The 18,205-nt window shown below is 38.3% G+C and overlaps 1 pseudogene; it reads right to left on the bottom strand.

Annotated features, from left to right (window-relative positions):
• The window catches only part of LOC140516332 (ubiquitin-associated protein 1-like), a 51,418-nt pseudogene extending 36,584 nt beyond the window's left edge, over positions 1–14,834 (bottom strand).
• Between the last annotated feature and the right edge of the window lie 3,371 nt (positions 14,835–18,205).

The following is an 18,205-nucleotide window of genomic DNA, read 5'->3' as shown; positions in this document are numbered from 1 at the left end:
CCCATAAGGTTTTTCCCTTCTCTTCCTCCTCCCTCCCCCATTTTTATTTCTCACTATGGTTATGTCCAGTTCAAAGCTAAGTTATTAAATTCTAATCACTTGGTTGAACAAAAGCTTGCTCCATAAATCATTCCTTAATAGCCTGTCTAAAATTTTCTTTGGGGTTCTGCAGCTGTGTACCAATGCTTGTTTAGCCAGTGAGTCCAATTATTGAAATTATACAGGCGGCAGTAAATACACACCAAACGGCTTGTTTGGTTTGGGTCAGAGAGACTCATGCAGATTATTTCTGTATTTAGCCCTGTTGAGCGGTCGCTGTGTCTGATGTCCATCGTGATGCCTGCTGACATGGAATAACGTGTTTGGCTAACTGCTATTCATTAAGCTTATACCCAGATTGATGTTTCCTAATCTGTTTCCAGGGAGAAAAAAGAAACAACCTGACAATTGTTAATGTTTCAATAGGCATCATGACGCCATTTAGACTGCTGGTTGTTTTCACTTTATGGAAAACTCCTTTTAATAATTTTTTAAAATTCTTTAAATTTTGTATGGCGTCATGAGTTACAAAGAGTTCATTGGATTTAAAGGTACATGTGACATTAACCCATGAAACTGATTAATTGGGTGCTCACTGATTCATTTTACCCAATCAGAGGCCAGGAATGAAAATATGTTTTAAGCAGGTTTGTCTTAAGTGATGGAAAAGTGACTCCCAGTGATAATCAAAGGACTTGTATTTGAGTCCAAGCTCTGCCATTAACCAGCTATGTGATCTTGACAAATTATGTAATCTGTGTCTCAGTTTCCTCATAAGTAAAATGCCCCATGAAGGACTAGCAGAAGAATAAAAAGAGATGATAGACATGAGCACCTTGCACCTTGATCTCAGGGTACCTAGAGTCAGATAACTGTCATTTGTACAATATATCCAGCTTTATATTGATAGTTTTGGACATCCTTATTTTTCTTTCTTCAAAATGATATATTTCGTATGTGCTAGCTGCATGCCAAAGTCTGTGTCTGCCTCGGGGTGCCCCAGCCTAACTGTTAATGAGTGTACCAGATGTTTCAGAAGCTTAGAATGCTATGGGACCGAAAAGGGAAAGGGGAAACATATACATGCCACATGGCAGGGCAGATACAAGAGAAAACAAGGATTGGTAGCTCCGGGGAGGCATATATTTAGGAGTGATCAGAATTCTCAGTATTACTCCCTGAAGCCCTGCACCAGCTCTACCAATCCAGCTAAAGTGGTATGAATGAGAGCCATCTCCATGGTTTTGTGGGTACATCTGTCTGTCTGTCATGACAAGTACCTCTCATACCCTTGTCCCACCCCCACCCCAGGCCCTCTCCTTTCCAAACAGAAGAACTATCTCAGTCATTTACAATTCAGAAAGAGTTCATTTGGCAGATACTTCTGCTCCAACATAACAAATATGTATAGGAAGGATATGATGGCACTTATATTCGTATCTTGTAGACCTGGCCCCCTCACTTCCTCATGGAAGCATGTCTGATCAGCAGTTCTATAGAATATAACTTTCATGGCCTTAGACACCCACCAAATCTGAGAGGCCTCAAGTCCAAATGGCCCCAGGACATGAAGTTGTGGCAGAGAAGCTGGTACCAGTCAGTTTTGTGTGGGAGGAGGGAGGAATCTGTACTAGGGCAATCTCTGAGGAAGCTAGGACTAAACTAAGTTATATGGAAGGAGGAACCTCTGTCAGGGAGTCTGGGGCTGAAGGAAGTTCTTTAATGGCTGTATGTAGGCAGGAAATTGTGTGAGGGAATCCAGGGGTCATCAGGGGGAGGAAATTATTGGTTCTACCATATGTGTGAATAGAAGAATCAGAGGTATAGCAATTTAGATAGGAGACTCATGACCCAACTGCATAAAATGATGAAAGGAACTTTGGAGGATCCAAGTTTCCATCCAATACACATGTTCCCTCTCTAGTCCTAGGCAGATATAAAATCTCCATGCTGGAAGAGACACCAGGGCTCTTCTAGTTCAGTATCTGACCTGGCATCCCTTGATATCCTTGACAAACAATTATCTAACCTCCTCTTACTTACCACCGTTGAGGGCCAGGGATGGATGAGTTCATCTCAGAGATGATGTTCCAGGTTCCTCTTTATTATCCAGCTTTGCGAAGAAGGAAGGATGTCAAAATAGCTTCACCATCCACCCCAACTGTTGAGTAAGGCCAGTTCCCAGTGTGTGTTGACCCTTCCAACAAGGTGGTGTAATGAACTATGATTTCTCCCACTCTCAATAGCCCAGAGTGATAAATTGGGCCTAATGATGAAACCCCACTCTCTCCTGAATGCAGATTAGAGAATTGCATCCTTCTCGTGGCTCACTATCCCCTCCCCCCTGCCCAGGCAGACCACATGAACTCACACCTCCGGAAGGTATAGAGCAGGCCACCAGATGGCTGATAGCAGGGAGTCAGCCAGGCACGGGAAAATTTCAAACAAATTATTCTGCCCAAGGCTGGCTGACACATAATCTAGTAACGCTGAAGAACAGCCCGGCATGCTGGGGCACTAGAAATTGTGGAGCCTGTAATCAGTGGTAGGAAGCTGCCACATTGGTGAGTGGCTGGCTGCTATCTCTGAGATCCAGTCAGGCACAGCCCCCACGGATGCCAATAAACCCACCTGAACCATCCCCCAGTGTCGGTGCTTTGAAAACTGACAGATGTTTTCTTTGTTCCTTGTCCAAAGTAGCCAGTTTCTTTCTCTTAATTTTGCCCCATCACTATTGTGCCATCACAGATAATGACTAAAGTGTGGGACAGTTGGGTAGTAGAGGCATTCGTTCTTACGAGGTAGATGCTTCGTTCTTACCTCTCTCTTCATCATTTACTCCTACTTTCCCCTTATTTGTATCACAAAAAGAAGTACAGCTGTAGCTGGGAAAGAGAAATGTTCGACAGCTAAATCTGCCTAAATACAATTACCTTCTCATTTCCAAGAGAAAAATCATGCGGGAGTTGCCTTCTTTCCATTTAAAATGATTGGCTCCATGGGTATCAGCTCTTTCTGCCAAATTCTTAAGCTACTTGAATTGAATATTTCTCTTTCAAGTATTTTTGTCCCAGTGAGAGTGAATTCCAAGCCTTGTTACTTTCTGAGCAGGAAGACCCATAGAAGAAACTAAATGGATGACCTCAGGGGGAAAAAAGTGCAATTCCCCCTTATTTTAGAATAGATTCCTTTACGAAAAGATTGCTACTCAAGTTCACTAAATTTCAGACCCTGGCACTTAACAGGAATTGTAGCATTGACCATTAGTGTTGTTTGTTAACTACTTTCTAAAGATTTTCTAAGAAGAATCAAGTATACAGAATTCTGGTAAATGTACTAAAGCAAACGACATTTCAGCTGCTGTCTCTATGGAGACCAGGATATTGTACTGTGTGGTAGGAGTACATAGAACCAAGTGAACTTTTAAAAAATATTTTTTTTCATTTTCTGAGTCCACTCTCCTTAAATTATAAGTATCCACCATCAGTAGGACATTTTGAAATACTTCCCAGTAACAGATATCCCACTGTTCCCAGCATACCCAAGCTGAACTTATCATCTGTACTCCCAGATAGGCTCCCCTTGATGATCCCTCTATATTTGTCAGGGGTCCCATCCTCCTTCCAGTTTCCTAGAGGGAGAAAACTTGGAATTATTATTAATTGTTCTCTACTTCATCCCTTAACAGTCAGTCTAACAGCTCTCTTGTTTCTTCCTTCAAATTGGCTTTTGTATTTACTCTTTCTTCTCACTTCTGACTTGCTACCTGATGCCCATTTCCCCCTGCCTACTCTATTGCACCATGCCCTTTGCTGATTTTGCTACCTTCAATATCTCCCTGCTCCAAATCCACTCTTCCCACACTTGCTAGAATGATTTTCAGAGAATCAGAACTAGAAGAAACTTTCTAAATTATTGAGGTCGAACTTCTATCGAAGATTCCCTTCTACAGCATGTCTGACAGAGCAATATCTGTCTTTTTCTTGAATAACTTCAGTGTGTTAAAGGGCAAAGAGTTTATGACCTCATGACAAAGTTTCTTGCTTTCGTTTTCAGCTCTGATTCAGAGCTCCTCCTGATACTAAGTCAAAACCTGTCAGTATTGTCCAACCAAAGAATCATACGAACTCACAATTAGAAGGAAACTCGGGGGTTTAATGTCCTACATTAAGTAGGACAAAGTAAACTGGATTTTAGGCCAAGATAATTGAATATAAATGATGCTGATTTCATAGTCCTTCAGCAACTTAGAGGCACCAGAGTTTTGGATCTGATTAAAATAGAAGATTTGGGATAGGCAGTTGTTGTGAAGTCCTCCCTAACCTTTCGCTGTTGAACCTCCACCGATTCTCTCAGGAAAACTTCATTCCACTTGACCAAGGTATACAAATTCCTAGTTATGGCTCTATTCAGATATCACTGAGCCCAATCCATTTGTAAATGGGAACCATCCCTCCAATACTTCGAATAAGTGGTCATTTGCCCTCTTCTTTACAACTTCTAGTGAGGAGGGAGTATCATTTACTTCTCAAGGCAGCATATTACTTTTTGGTGCTTCCGTAATTGGAGATTTTACTTAATTGTATTAGAAAGAAAAATATGCACTCCAAGATGACAAATGTATTAATAGATGCAGATAAAGCTTTTGATAAAATACTATGCCCATTAATGCTTTAAAAAAACCTGGAAGGTGTAGGTTTGGAGGAGCTATTTTTAATATGATAAAAAGTTTATATACATATATATATATATATATATATATATATGTATATATATATATATATATATATATATACATATATATATATATATATATATATAACCTAGCATTTTTTGCATTGGGGAAGATACTAGAAGTTCTCCAGTAAATATAGAATAAAGCAAGGGTCATTCTCCCAATTCTATTTACAGCCAATCTATCTCAGAGTCCTCTTGTTTGTTCCTTCAAAATGACTCTTAGATTTATTCTTTACTCTCAGTTCTGACCTGCTATCTGATTTCCATCTCCTCCTACCTGCTTTACAGTCATCTACCACTGTCTGACCTGCACTATTTAACATAGATGCAGAAATATTAGCTATATTGATGAGGCAAGAGAAAGAAATAAATCGACAAAATCGAAAGGACTTCTATGTAATAATATTGAAATCCCATTCAAAATAATGACAAAACACATAGAATATCTGGGATTCAATCTTCCAAGGCATATTCAAAACTTAAATAAATATAATAACAAAACACTCTTTAAAGAACTAAAAGGTTACTTAAATAATTGGAAGGATATCCTTGCTAATATTAGACAATATCAACATAATAAAGTGAAATTGCTTAAATGAATTTACAATTTTAATACAATAGAAATGAAACTACTAAGGGAGCACTTGGAAAAGCTAGACAAAATAATAAGCTAAGTTGTTTAAATAAAAATTCTAGAATGTCATGGGAATAAAGAAAAAAGTAAGAATGAACTTCTAGACTTCAAATTATATAATGAAGTTATAATCATCAAGTGACTAGGTAATGGTTTAAGAAAAGTAAATGGAAAAATGAATCAGTGGAACAGACTAGATAAGAATCAATCTGATTATGCTTAGTAAAAGAGTGTTTGATAAACCAAGGAACATACATTATTTTTTAGAGGACTCTGTGTTTGACAGTCTGTGATGAGAAAACTAACAACACAGTTTGACACCAATTATATTTAAACAGTCATTTTCTACAAAATGCCACAATATGTTCTAAAATGATACATAACCCCAACATAAAAATTAATATCACACAAATATACAAGAGATTATAATCAGATGCCTTTCACAGATAAGGCTAGGCAGAAATTTCTTGACCATGCAGGGGATCAAGGTGATCATAAAATCAGTGTAGCAATGAAAAAAGCATTAATTCCAAGAAATATTTGCATCAAATATCTCTGGAAAGGTCTTATATGCAAGATATATAAGAAAGTTACTCAAATAACGAAGACCAAGAGGCATTCCTTAATGGCTGAGTGATCATGCCATGAAGAATTCTCTTTAAGAAAGATTGCAAACTATTAAATGTGTGAAACATTTCTCGAAACCGCTCACGACCAGGGAAATGGAAATCAAAACAACTCTGAGGCTTCATCTCATACCCAGCATATATGTTAAAATGACAAAAGATAGGTCACACTAATACACTGTTGGAGGAATTATGAATTGGGCCAAGTCTTCTGGAAAGCACTTTGTAACTGCACAAAGAAAGTAATTAGATTGTCCATACTTTTTGACTCAGACAACCCAAGGAGGTCTGAAAAAGAAAAGGATGAATGGTCATGTCTTGAAGCACTTTTGGGCTAGCGAACAATTAGAAACAAAGTAGATGCCTTTTGATTGCAGAATAGCTAATGAAGTTGTGAAAGGAGATTGTACTATAATGTTGTTATATCATAAGGACAAAATATGGAGAACAGACGGAAGTGTGATAAGATTTATATGCACTTATAGAGTGAAGTAAGTTAAACCATGGCAACAATATGCACAATGACCACAATAATGTTTGCAGAATGAACAAAATGAATAAATAAACTAAGGGCTGTATAATTAAGATGATTAAGCTCTGCCTCTGGAAAGAGTTGAGAAAACTGCCTTCCTAGTTCAATACAAAGGTGGAGCATGGGTGTGGGGTACTGAATAAGCTGTCAAACATAACTGATATTTTGATTGACTTTGTTGGACTATTTTTTTTCTTTTAAAAATATTTGTTTTGAAGGATGGCATACTGGATGGGGAGTGCGAAAGACACATTCGGAAAAGGTCAGGTAAAAATTTCAATAAAATATTTGAAAATAAATTTAAAAACTATATTCAGTTAAAATGAAGCAATTTTGAAAAACTTAGATTAAGCCTAAAATCACAAAGCTAGTGCTTTTTTTTTCCAGTAGACCTATCAAACTAATTGTCTCATATTGAGTTTATGGTTGACAAAATTTCCAGAAATCTCATGTTAATTTCTGCCAAGTCCTTTTTCCTCCATCCTATACTTGTGCAGTTAATTTTTTTTGAAAGAACTGAAGGATTTTATATTTTTCTTAGTTCGCATAAAGAAAAGTCCCCATTTTGTGCAATGCTTGGTGCAAGAAATGTGTGCCAAATAGGCACTCACATGCAGATCCTTTAACCCTCTGTGCCTCTCCACTTACAAGTTTGTTTCCTTGAGAAGTCCCTCTCCAGGGTCAAAAAGGTAGTCTAGAGCATGTTCTAGAGTGTCAATTCAATTGCCAAAACTGGCTAGTTGGTTTGCCACCATCCCAGCCTGATGTAGAGGAAACCTCTTCTACTTTTGCCTTGTCTTCACCTTTCTCAATCCTAAACCATGTACTTCTAGACTTGGACATAAAGTATATTTAATGACTACCTGTGCTAATAACGCTATTGAATACTATAAATAAACACAGTCATTAGAATAAGTTATAGCAAGCTGTAATACTAATTGCAGCTGGAAATTTAAGTATGCAGTCTTCTTACCTCTCCCTCCCTGCACCAATCAAAGAAGGCAAAACAGAAAGACAAGTTGTTGGACAGAAGCTTCCCCGAGATGGACTCCAAGGAAGCAATGGCAGGGGGAAAATTTAGCTCTGAGCTGGATGTTTCCATCATTAGTATAGCTACTGGTTCTCAGACAGCTTTTTTGATGTTTTGGTCTGGGCTATACCTCACATATATTCCCAGCTTTGCTTCCACCGTTCCTTACTTTTAGCCATTGGAAGGCCAGTGCAGCCCTCCCAAGCTCCCTGCTGGGCTGGGAAAGAGAAGCATAGACATGAGCATGGCCACAGTTCTTCCCTATCCAAGGGCTTCTGTGTCTTCTCTTTGAAAAGAATTTCCTTTGAAGTCAAAGGCCCCTTCCTAAGTTCCTACATGACTTTAGGCCGTTGTGTATGGCTATGTCCATTTTAGCCTGGGATCCTCTAGTATCTCAGTGGTATTGTCTCTGGGGAAACAGTTATATTAAATATAATCTGCTTGGTTTTGACTCAGCATTCCAGTCTGTCGATGTGATTATGAATCTTGATTCTTTCATGTAATGAATCATGTATTCTGTCATCCTCAAATCTGATAAACATTGCTTTTATAATAGTCTCCTGTTTGAGAAACTATAATGGCTCATTGTCTGTCAATCTAATCCATACTGCTCTTTCTGGCCTTAATGGTCTTCCATAGCTAGCCCCACCCTATATATTCAACTTTATTTTCTATAACTCTTCAGAAAATAAATAATAAACAACAACTAACATTTATATAGTTCAAGGTTTGCAAAACATTTTACATATGTTATCATAATTGTTCCTCTTGTTAGTCCTGTGATGTAGGTAATTGCTCTTTCCAGGATGGTATTTCCAGTCGTTCCTCCTTTCTTGGTCATCCTTACCTCTCTTCCTTCTGTATTTGATATGAATGTTTAAGAAGAAGCCCTTTTCGGTGATGGGGAAGAGTCTCAGACATTTGTGCACACAATGGTGGATCTTAGAATGGCCATATCATCACAAAATCAAGCTTTATGAAGAAAACTGGCCAAGATACAAGCGATAATACCAACCTCTACCATGGGACTTAACATGCCTAGGGAAGGGGTAGAAGAGACATGAGTGAAGAGCTAGAGGTATACTTTTCCATAATCCTTAAACATTGCAGATATACCCTTCCCAAGCTCTGGAGGCTCACCAGAGATAATATTTGTAAAGTGCTTTGCAAACTTTGGAGCACTATATAAGTGCTCACTATGATGATGATGAAGAAGAAGAAAATGCTGATTACCCGGACCTAACCTTCCCTCTACCAATAATCCATATTGTCAAAAGACATAAAGCTAGATGTATTATCTGATTAACTATCTTTAATGTAACATACCTCCTCTACTTAAAACTCTTAGCTGATTTTTACCAAGTACACCCCCACTCCCCAGATATGCAGCCTATGTTTTGGAACTGTTTTTGATATCCAAGGTGTTGTCCACTGGAGCTGATTTCCCTTTTTACTGGTCATGGTGCTAAAGCTATTATATACTCACTGTTCCTAATCTCATGCTAATGTCACCTGACATCTATAGATCACTTTGATATTTGAGAAGGTCCTTCGTCTATACTACCTTATTTGAGCCTCACAACAACCCAGCAAGGTTTGTGCTACAAGTGTTATTGATTCCCATTTAAAGATGAAGTTCAAGTGCAGATCCCTCCTTTCACTAAATCCAGAGTTCTTTGCACCTCATGCTATGTGCACACTCTTTCTATCCTTGAAGTATTCTCTATTACCACAGTGATCTTCAGCCCCTTTAGCCCACAATGATTTCTGATTTTGCACTGCGCATCTGTTTTATACTGTATGATTTAATATTCATGTGGTTTCCACAGGTTTCATTGATGGTAGTTTTGACTTCCAAATTAATATGTTAGCATCTTGTGGGCATAGACCATGCCTGTAGTACTTTTCTAAAAGCCCCCCCCCCAACCCTAAAGTAGATACTCAGTTTGAAAATTGATTTTCTTGAGTCCCAAGGGTGGGGAACCTACAGCCTCAAGGTCACATGTGGCCCTCTGGGTCCTCAAGTGCAGTTTGGATTCAGTCAAAGGGCCAAACTTGAGGACCTAGAGGGCCAAATGTGGCCTCAAGGCCACAGGTTCCCCATCCCTGATTTATTCTTTAGCCTGTCTCTTTGATGTCCAGAGATGTGCATGTACAAAATATCTGGCAGACCTTGAGGCTTCACAGTAAGTGTTCATGGAACACACTAACTGGCCTGCCTGGGTATTGAATCCTTGACCTTGGCCTTGTTAGCACTGTGCTCAAACAACTGAATTCACCAGTCACAACCCGTGCTTGTATCTCGCTTGTAGTGTGTACTTTTTTTTTTACTGTCATGTTAATTGCTAAGTAGTACCTTGGACTGAACAATGTAAGGAAAAGTGGTTTTCATTTGCATGCCTAAGTATTTCTGAAGCTATCTATTATCACTGATGAAACATAAGTGTCAAGCCTTTCCTAGTTAATTCAGATAAAGGAACTATTATGGCTATAAGTTGGGGTGGTCACATAAGCACATGCTACTCCATACCCTGTAAAATCAATGACATAAAGAAGTCACCACAGTTTACAAGCCTGCAGATTAGAGCAGAAATGAATACACTAATACTCCAAATTCATGTTTGAAGCATATTCAAATGAAGAGATCTAGATTCACCTTCACATCCAGAGGAAAAGAAATTCATGAGAGAGGTTGACATCAGTTATTTGAGACAAGAATTTGACTAAAAAGGAGTCAGAAGAAACTAAGTATGATTAGCAGTCATCTAATGCCATCTACAAAATTAAACTAGTTAGAGTTCTGGTCTTTGAACTTGATAAGTGTTTGTTTGAGGGAATGTCTTCAAGTCACTCTACTTTGTGCTTAATATTTCAGTTACATATTTACTTGATCATAGTTTAGTTTTTGATTGGTTCTAGTTGAAGCATACCTCAAACAATTTATGATGACTTTTAGTCCTCTGGCATCAAAATTGACTGAAGTCTGAACAGGGAGAGCCTCAGTCAGAGAGAGCCTAGCATTATTTCATGGTCTGCAAATCTACTTTTAGCCTAAAAATGGCCCCAATGTGTTTCCTGTTGGCTTGTTTTCTGCTTGGTAAGGGATTAAAACCTTTCACTATGCCGGGGAAATACCCAATTTGTCCAATGACATTCTTGCCTAGCTTCAACACAAGGGTTAACGTGCTTGGGTTGACATCACCATTACCTAAAATTCTCCAGTTTTCTCCCACCCCCCCACACACACCTATTTTTCATTCAAATAACATTGTGCATCAGTGCATAAGTGTTGTGGCATTTTAAAAAATGCTTCCTGTAAACGGTTCTTCAGTTGCTCTCACTGTGCCATATTCTCCTTGCTATCTTTTCCCTACAGATGCTCTCTGTGCGTAACGTTCCCTTTGAAGTCAGGCAGCCAGAAATCTTCTGGGGCAAGCCTAGCAAGCCAATTGCAGTGAGTACAAGTTTGAACATCCAGTTTTGCTTACTGTGTATGTGCTCATCTTTTGGCTGGCTGGTCTGTTTGATCCCTGGCCCCCTACGCCCAGTCTTCATCATAACGGATACAACCCAACTTCCATATATCTCACTACTAACTTAGAGCAACTTTGTAAAAACTCATTTTTGGAATTTATTAAGCATAGCCATGAGCAAGATTACGAGGCTTTATTCTTCTTAGATGTGGCCAGACATGGGTCCTTTCCTCGAAATACATTTAGCATTGAGATGAGCACATACTGAGTATGCTAAAACATGACACAACTGCCCAATGGGTCTTTCTAGAGCATGCCTGTCTCTATGACTTTATCTTTCTATATCTTAGTTCCCACATCTCTGAAGTGGGAATAGTACCCACCCTATGTTGCAGGGTTAGTGATAGGAAACCACTTTATAAAATTGTTAAGTACAGTAGAAATAGATGCACTTATCATTAACAACAAACCCTTATTAAGCATTTGCGGAGAGAAGAGCCCTATGGCATATGCTAGTATTCATGGAACATTTAGATAAGCTGCATTCTTTTCCTCAGAAAGCTAACAATACAACACAGGTAAGTAAGACACAAATCCAAATAACTACAATATGTAATATTGTATAATAAGCATATTAAGAAGGTGTAAAATCAAATGGAATTTCATATACAGAGGGAAAGATCCTTTCTGACTTAAGTTGAATTCACACAGAATGTAGCATTTGAATTTAGCTTTAAGGAAGAAGTATAAATTCAATAGGAAATGAAGAGGCACTCTAATTAAAGCATAAGGGACTGTGAACAAAAGCATAAAGGTAAGATGGGAGTAGGGAAGAACAGGGAAAGTCTAGTCTGGCAGGAGCAGAGTATATGAAAGTAATTGGTATGAAAAAAGAGTGGAAAATCAGATTCACACCAAAGTGTAGAGGGCCTTGAATGCCAGATAGACAAATATGAGCTCAACTCATTAGATAATAGAGAACCGCAGTTTGTTTGTTTTTAATTAATTAATTTATTTTAAGTTTTCAACAATCATTTCCACAAAATTTTAAATTCCAAATTTTCTCTCCATCTCTCCCCTCCTCCCACCCCAGAACGCTAAGCGTTCTAATTACCCCTACCACCAATCTGCCCTCCCTTCTAACACCCCTCCCTTCCCTTATCCCCATCTTCTCTTTTGTCCTGTAGGGCAAGACAAATTTCTACACCCCATTACCTGTATTTCTTATTTCCCAGTTGCATGCAAGAACAATACTCAACAGTTATTCCTAAAACTCTGAGTTCCAACTTCTCCTCCTTCCTCCCTCCCCACCCATCCCCACTGAGAAGGCAAACAATTCAATATAGGCTATCTATCTATCTATCTATCTATCTATCTATCTATCTATCTATCTATCTATCTATCTATATACATCTTTGCAAATGGCTTGCATAATAATCATATTGTATAAGACTAACTATATTTCCCTCCATCCTATCCTGCCCCCCATTTCTTCTATTCTGTCTTTTGACCTTGTCCCTCCCCAAGAGTGTTGACTTCTAATTGTTCCTTCTTCTTATTGCCCTCCCTTCCATCATCCCCCCACCCTGCTTATCCCCTTCTCCCCCACTTTCCTGGATTGTAAGATAGGTTTTCATACCAAAATGAGTGTGCATTTTATTCCTTACCTGAGTCAAATGTGATGAGAGTAAGCTTCACATTTTCCCTCTCACCTCCCCCTTTTACTCTCCATTGAAAAGTCTTTTTCTTGCCTCTTTTATGAGAGATAATTTGCCCTATTCCATTTCTCCATTTTTCCTCCCAATATATTCCTCTCTCACCCCTTAATTTTATTTTTTAAGATATGATCCCTTCCTGTTCAACTCACCCTGTGCTCTCTGTCTCTATCTCTCTGTCTTTCTCTCTGTCTCTCTCTCTGTATATATATGTATAGATAGATAGATAGGTAGATAGATGAGGGGAGGGTGTGTGTATAACCCCACCAACTACTCAGATACTGAAAAAACTTTCAAGAGTTACAAATATTGTCTTTCCATGTAGGAATGTAAACAGATTAACTTTAGTAAGTCCCTTAGGATTTTTCTTTCCTATTTACTTTTTCTTGATTCTCTTGATTCTTGCATTTGAAAGTAAAATTTTCTTTTCAGCTCTGGTCTTTTCATCAAGAATGCTTGAAAGTTCTCTATTTCATTGAAAGACCATTTTTCCCCTGAAGTATTATACTCAGTTTTGCTGGGTAAGTGATTCTTTGTTTTAATCCCAGTTCCTTTGACTTCTGGAATATCATATTCCAAGCTCTTTGATCCCTTAATGTAAAAGCTGCTAGATCTTGTGTTATCCTGATTGTATTTCCACAATACTCAAATTGTTTCTTTCTAGCTGCTTGCAATATTTTCTTCTTGACCAGGGAACTCTGGAATTTGGCTACAATGTTCCTAGGAGTTTCTCTTTTTGGATCTCTTTCAGGAGGTGATCAGTGGAATCTTTCAATATTTATTTTGCCCTCTTATTCTAGAATATCAAGACAGTTTTTCTTGATAATTTCATGAATGATGTCTAGGCTCTTTTTTTGACCATGGCTTTCAGGTAGTCCCATAATTTTTAGATTGTCTCTCCTGAATATATTTTCTAGGTCAGTTGCTTTTCCAATGAGATACTTCATATTATCTTCCATTTTTTCATTCTTTTGATTTTGTTTTATGATTTCTTGGTTTCTCACAAAGTCATTAGCCTCTATCAGCTCCATTCTAATTTTTAAAGAACTATTTCCTTCAGTGAGCTTTTGAACCTACTTTTCCATTTGCATAATTCTGCTTTTTAAAACATTCTTCTCCTCATTGGCTTTTGAACCTCTTTTGCCAATTGAGTTAGCCTATTTTTCAAGGTGTTATTTTCTTCAGCATTTTTTTGGGTCTCTTTTAGAAAGTTGTTGACTTGCTTTTCATGATTTTCTTGTGTCTCTCTAATTTCTCTTCCCAATTTTTCCTCCACTTCTCTTCCTTGATTTTCAAAATCCTTTTTGAGCCCTTCCATGGCCTGAAACCATTGAATATTTATTTTGGATGTTTGAGATAACAGAAGCTTTGGCTTTTATGCCTTTCCCTGATGGTAAGCATTGTTCTTTCTCACCTGAAAGGATGGAAGAAGATATCTGTTCACCAGGAAAGTGACCTTCTATAACCTTATTTTTTTTCCATTTCTTGGGCATTTTTCCCAACTAGTTACTTAACTTTGGTTCCTTTGTCAAGAGTAGGGTATATTCTGGGGATCTATAAGATCTCAGTTCCTCCCAGGTGGAACAATCAAGCATGTACACTGGTCTAGGAGCAATAAGAAACTTCTGTGCCCAGAATCTGTGAGTAGTAGTTTCCTCTCCACAACCACCTGGCCTCCAGTTATACAAAGCCAGCACTGGGGGCTGAGATTCAGATAAACTGCTCAATTCCCCCAGGAGCATTAAGTGGGGGCAGATCTGCCACACAGGGCTGAGGTAAGAATCAGCTGCTCAGATCCCCCAGGAGCTTTAATGTCCAACAATGGATGTGGGCTGCTTGGGGAGCTGTGGCCCCCTGATGTAGCCTTTGTTGCCACTGCCTGAGGCTGGAGCTATGGGAAGACCCAACTCCCTTCTTGGTCAGCTGAAAAAACCCTCTCACTGACCTTCGGTGCCTGTGGGTTGGGGGATCTGCAAACTGCTACTACTGCCGCTGAGGATTCCACCCCTAAAGCCTGCTACAGTCCTCCTCCTGGTGCTGTGCGACATGGCCAAGGCTGGGCTGGGCTCTGCTCCACGTCTGGTGGGACAGACCTTTCCTCTTGGCCTTTCAGGTCACCCTAGGCTGGAAATCTCCTCCACTCTGTTGTTCTGTGGCTTCTGCTCCTCTAGAATTTGTTGAGAGTCTTTCTTTACAGGTATTTTATGGGCTATGGGGGAAGAGCTGGTGTATGTGTTTCTTTCTACTCCACCATCTTGGATTCACCGTATTTATTTTTAATCAGTGAGGTAGCACAATTGTATTTATGCTAGAAGGATGGTTCTGGCCACCATAAAAAGGAGAGATTGTATTGGGGCAAGTAGTAGATGGATGAGAGAGCCAAAACAAGGAGATATGCAACAATAGCCTAGGCAGACAGTACTGTCATATTGGTAGCAGTGGAAATGGACTGGAGAGGATGGATGAAAGACATGTTGAAGAAGTATAATTGATGGGCCTACATAAATGCTTGGAGAAAAGGAGAAGGGAGAAAGAGTCTAGCAGAATCTCAAGGTTCTGAACATGGGAGATGGGATGAAGGATGGTATCTTTTAGAGAAATGATACAGTCAAAAGGAAGAATGGATGTAGGGGAAGAGTTCATGAACTCAGTTTGGGTTATGTGAAGCTCATTGTGTGACATCCTTGGCATGCCATTGATGATGTCTCCTGAGCCCTGAAGAGAGGTCAGACTTGGGGACATAGATATGGGAGCTACCTATACAGAAGGATAGTTGAAATCATTAGTGGAAATGTGATTTGCAAGGGAACAGCTTTTAAAAGACAAGAGAAGGAGATCATGGATGGACCATGGAGGGAAAACTGGATTAATAGGTTGGGAATGGACAGAGATACCCCTGAAAGAGATAGAGGAGAGGTTAGAGAATTTAAGACAACAAGGAAAGTTTGGCATATTGGACGCCAAAGAAGTGATAGTATTGGGAAAGAAGGGATAGTCAGAATCATCAGAAACTTCTGAAATATCAAGGAAGATAAAGATCGCAAAAAAAGGACATTAAATTTCAAAGGGTGCTAAATTTGGAATTAGAGTGTTTAAGTTCAAACCCAACGTTACAGCTATTACCTTTGTATCTTGGACAAATCACTTAACCTCCCAGAGTCTCCATTCTTCATCTATAAAATGAAGGGATCAAACTAGATGACCTCTGAGATACCTTCTGGCTTTCAGTCAAGGATGCTGTGATTTGTTTTACTGATTTCAGTCCATTGCTTTATTCTGTTATTATTAGTTTTGGATTCCAATTCTCTTGTCTAGACTCACCTCCACTTCATGATATTGACAAATAGCAGAGGCATTCCACCTTTGTCTTCAGTTTCTCCTTCTATAAAACCGGGATAACAGTATCTCTTGGCATAAGAATCAAGGGAGGTAATTAACTAAACGTTGTGTTTAGAGTATTTTGCGCTAGGGCAATTTTGGGGATGCTGCAAAGCTTAAATAGAACATGTATTAGAAACAACTTTGCACATAAGTGCAAACAGCTATACTTGCTTGGCAATTATTTACATTTAAATGATTTTCAATGCATAAAGTATCATGTCATTTTTTTCAATCCTTCCCTTTAAGTTCCACTTGTTCATTTATCCTTATTTCTTTTTTTTCATCAAGGGATCATAATTCTAGTCTAATTCATTCCTGTGGTTCTCCTTTTTTTTCCACTTTGCCTTATTTCACAAAGTTCCCACTAGATTTATTTGTATTTTGTTTGTAATTGTACATCCTAAAATCCTTACAGTATTTCATCATATAGATTTAACACAATGTAATCATTCATTTATTGTTAGGTGTTTATGGTGCTCCCAGGTTTTGAAAATTACATATAGTGCTATTAGGAAAATCTTCTTTCCCCTTTATTTTTGGAGGAGAAAAAGATCAATTCATTCATTAGTAGTAGGATTGCAGACTTGTTATTTTGTGAGAGAAATTTGATAGTATACAGTAAAAGTTGCAAAAATTATCACAAATTTTGACCTATAAATTCATTATTGGGAGTATTACTCTTAACCAAAGCATTTCTACTAAACTCTACACTTTAGCAGAAAACAACTTGATTATGATTGGCTGAACTTAAGTTTAAACTTCAATCAATATCTATTACAGGCTTAATCTGTAAATTGTGACCTGTGTTTTCTGTGTTATAAATTCAAAATAAAGAATGGTGTGTGTTGGTAATAATGCAGAATTTCTCCATAAAATACAAGGTACTGATTATCACCAGAAATATTTATATGTGTGTATGATCATGGCTTTAATATTTATTTCCAACATGGCAGACTGCAGTTAATGTATCTAGGTAAATCTGATAAAATAGTCTAGAAGAAAAGTCAAATTAAGAAATCTGATTGGAAAATTGGGTTAGAAAAATTCCAACAAGTTCTGTAATGTAATTTTCTATTCATCGCTTGTCATTGTTTTGCAGTGTCTCCCTGTATTCTCTTACTTCTCCATTCTGTGCTTTCCTACAGTACTTGGCCACTACAATGGTTCACAGCTTGCTTAGTTTCCAGGAATGAAGTTCATTCAACTTTCTTAGCTTCTGGTGATGTCTGAGTCATATTACTAATGACCAATGTGACCTTGGACTATGTTTCTCCTCTGTGTCTCATGTTCTTCTCCTGAAAAATATGAGAAATGGACTAGATCAGGGCTTATTAATCCTTTTTTGTGTGTCCTTTTTAAACTCATACAAGATAACAAAGGAAAAACTAAATTATTAAAATATAGTTATCAAAATATTTTTGAAATGCACACTTTACACAAGTTTAAAAAATAGAATAATTCAAAAGCTATTGAAATATAGTTATCAAAATATTTTATAATCCAAGTTCAAGAGCTCTCCGTGAAGATCCCCTGCACTAGATGACATCTAATAGCCCCCTTTAGCTCTCAAATCTACTTTTTCTTGGATTCTTTCATTTCAGCTGGAGGTTCTATCAAACAAACAGAATTCAAGATAGATCTTAGCAAATAAATCAGGCTTAGGCACCAGGGAAGCCTCCTTGTCAGCTCACTTCTCTACAAAATACTTGAATCAAATTGGGCCTTTCTTCCCCTCCCCCCACTCCATAGACCATAGCAGGTCTTCTTCTGCTCAGCTTTATTGCTAAAGCTGATATAGTACTCGAGATCTGAATTCAAATGGCAGTTCTACTATTGACTGCCTGCATGACCTTGCTGAAGTTAACTCCCATTTGATGTCAGTTTGATCATTTAAAAAAGGTTGGGGTTGAAGATGGTCTTTGAGGCCTCTTCTGACTCAAAATCGAAAGTATCTTGTAATACTTTGAGTTATCTAGGTCTTAAACGTCCCAGACCTGTTAAGTGGGTCCCAATTTTCAGTGAAGGAGACATTTGTATT

Source organism: Notamacropus eugenii, chromosome X, assembly GCF_028372415.1.
Source record: "Notamacropus eugenii isolate mMacEug1 chromosome X, mMacEug1.pri_v2, whole genome shotgun sequence".
Taxonomy (NCBI): Eukaryota; Metazoa; Chordata; class Mammalia; order Diprotodontia; family Macropodidae; genus Notamacropus; species Notamacropus eugenii.
This window is presented reverse-complemented; position numbering and strand designations above follow the sequence as displayed.